We start from the raw sequence: 3,245 nt of genomic DNA on the forward strand, positions 1-3,245 counted from the left end.
ACAACTGTTGCACGAAGAGGTATAGAAAAAAATGGCCTTAGTTCTGTGTTTATTTAAGATAACTATCTTGTGTTTCTTTCTAGATTCTTCCACATGTTTGATGCAGAAATCTGAGAGTAGATATTTTATGATCAAGTTGGCTGACTCTCCTCTGACTCCTGAGTTCCAAATAAATAAATAAATAAATTATACAGCCAATCCAAGTCTTCAGGAGTTTTGTGTGTGCTTTTATTCATTTTCCAGCAACAACTTAGACTGTGATGCATGCTTCATGGTTTTTCTAAGTTTCTTAAAAAAGTCTGAAAAGGGTATGATGGTAAAAAGTTACCCTCAAATGAGTGGAGAGAAGGAAAACAACCTGGAATTGTAGAATTTAAAATAAATCTATGTTGAGTTCATTTCTATCAAAATGGGCAAGATTGGTTTTAAAGATCCACTCAGATGAAAATTGTGTTTTCATCATGTTCTTGTGGAATTATTTTTATGATGGAAAACACATACAAAAAAGGAAGCTTTAAAATTGTAATTCTGAGCGTCAATATTTCTTCATTCAAATTGTAGTAAATCAAAGAAAATAATTAAATATGAAAGAGAGCTTATTTCTGGTGTAGAAAATACACTTGGCAGGAGACAAGCTCCCTGCTCCTAAATATCCACGCAACACAGTCCTGCCCACAACTCAGGCAGATTTTTAATGAACTACTGCTGCTCTAGAAATAGAAAAAAAACTCAGGTGTTTCTTTTATTATTTTGGCTAAAAACAGCATAATCATAATTAAAAGACCACCAGGACCGATTTTTCAATAGATCAAAAGATGATCAGAATGAGACTTTAAACAATTTAGCTTTGTAGAATCTTTTTTTGTGAGCATTAGGCCTTTTGTTTTATTCTCCAGTGATTATGACATACAATGAAATAACCACTACATACTATATTTGGAGTTTCCATAACTATGTGGTTAAACTTTTGACTATCAAAAATAACCAAATGTCTTTGGTCTGAAGTACGATCAAATAACCACAGCTGACTAATAATACAAACGTTGCACAATTTGTTGAGATGTGCAACTGCAGTTGGGACGAGTAATCTCATTTGGCAGAGTTTCTGAGCAACCTCCATGGATCAGTGTGGTACGGAAGGAGCTCCTAAACCAGGTCAGACTCATGTGGTGCAGGATGCTCCTCAGTACAACTGCTGAGGATTTTTTTTGTCCAGTGGGAAACACAATCATACTGCTGCCTGCGAAGGGAGGCCCTTACAGTGCTGCCCAGGAACAAAGACAGATGTGGTCCCAGGATTGAGAGCCTGCTGTGTTTCCTTTGGTTGCCGGGTGAAGCACATTACAAGGGTCTCCAGAGGGTTGAGGGTACCTTGTTACAGTGTCCAATGCACCGTTAGATCCACCAAGGAGGCTGAGCCCATTCATCACAAAGTCATGCACCTCTAGAAGACTCCAGAGGACCTCAAAGCACAATCCTATCAATTTCAGAGCAAAACAGGCAAAAAGTTTACTGACAGCATAGCAATGAGTGCCAGGTAACAAACACAAATTAAAGCAGGCTCGAATTTTGTTACAGTTTATTTACTTTTGTGTTTTTTGTAAACTTTATAAACAGAAAAAAACACAAAGGAAATTAGCAGTGAATAGGTGTGATTATGCAACAGCCAAACCCAATCCCCCAGAATTCTCCTTTTCTTTTGACAGGCACATCTTAAGACCCAAGGTAATATTTGTGCTAATCCTCTACACACATGGATACAGGTCCCCAGCTAAGCAGAAATATCTACTGTGGTAACAAGACCCAAAATGTTATTTCCAGGCATGTGGATGTCACGTCTTAAGAGGTTAAAAACAAGTATTGCCCCACCCATGTGAGGAGAAATTGTTTTGTTAATGTCCAACTAAGAAAGACACATTTGACAAAGCAAAAAGAAACTGAAGTTACAAAAAATTGCAGCTACAATCTCCAAACAATCTTATTTTGGTTTGGGTTAATAAAAATATAGATTTCGTTATACCAGCAAATAAACTAATGGTGAAGAACCAATGTCAGTAGATCTAGATTTACAATGAATCATAATGTCAATACTGCTGCCTTAGAATAGCTCTCACATAAGCAGTGCAAAAGAAAAATAATCCAAAATAACTAAAAAGCTTAGAAAGTACAAAAAGTAACTAAAAAATGAGCTTTAAAAGAAATCAATGCCATTTGTTTTTGGTATTTATTTATTAATTTGTAATAGTTCCATCATCACCGTTATTTGCATTAATTGCAAATGCTTGAAGGAAAATGTGCCAAACTTCAGTTGTGTTCTGACCAAGAAAGATTTGAGCAACAGAAATTAAGAAAAGTTATTGTAATTTTTAAACAACAAATAACATGTTTCATCAACATTTATTGATCTTTAAAATGTCATCCTTAAAACTGAACCAATAATTACAATGCAGTTGGAGTTCTTTTAGTTCCAAATCAAGTTGTTCTATTGTCATGAGTGTGGAGCAAGGATTTTGAGAAATTTAATAATTTAATAATAATTTCCTTATTTTTAGGTCTTAATGTCCTAAGAGTTTTTGTCCTTTAATTACTGTGCTGATTTTGAGAATAGCTTGGAAAAGTGTAAAGAAAAGGTAAAACAACTTAAAACTTGATAAGTTATCTTTTATTGCCTTGAACACTAAACATAAATCAACACTAAACATAAATCAAAAGATGGTTTGAATGGGACTTTAAATGTTTCTACATCCAGGTAAAATATTTGACTTTGCAGTTAAAGTATATTAAACCAAATCAAGTAGCACATGACCCAAGAGCGATAGCCACTTGAACATGTTTGACCCTGATTAAGTAGTATCTTGACCAAAGTTTAGCAGACCGTGCTCTTGTGTCTCTGCCTGTTTTAGTCGATCAACCTGATGTCTTCATTCTTACACACACATACACAACCACCCACACATGTGCACAAACACACGCACTCCCTTCTTTTATCTCCCTAGTATTCCTGAAAGAACACAGACACACACTCCAGCGGTTCATAGAGCTATGCTAAACCATGCATCTACTCTTTCTGCTTTTACACTCCCTAGCATGACAGCCGCTGGCACACACACTTTGACTAAGATCAATTCCAATTCTCCTGTTGGAGAACAAATCAGCAAACAGCTTTTCATCTCTTCAGCCTCTCTCACTCTTTTCCACACTGCCCACTTCTAACTATTGATCCATGGCTCTCCCTTGTCCTGGAT

This window comes from Oryzias latipes, chromosome 3 (genome assembly GCF_002234675.1).
Source record: "Oryzias latipes chromosome 3, ASM223467v1".
Taxonomy (NCBI): domain Eukaryota; kingdom Metazoa; phylum Chordata; class Actinopteri; order Beloniformes; family Adrianichthyidae; genus Oryzias; species Oryzias latipes.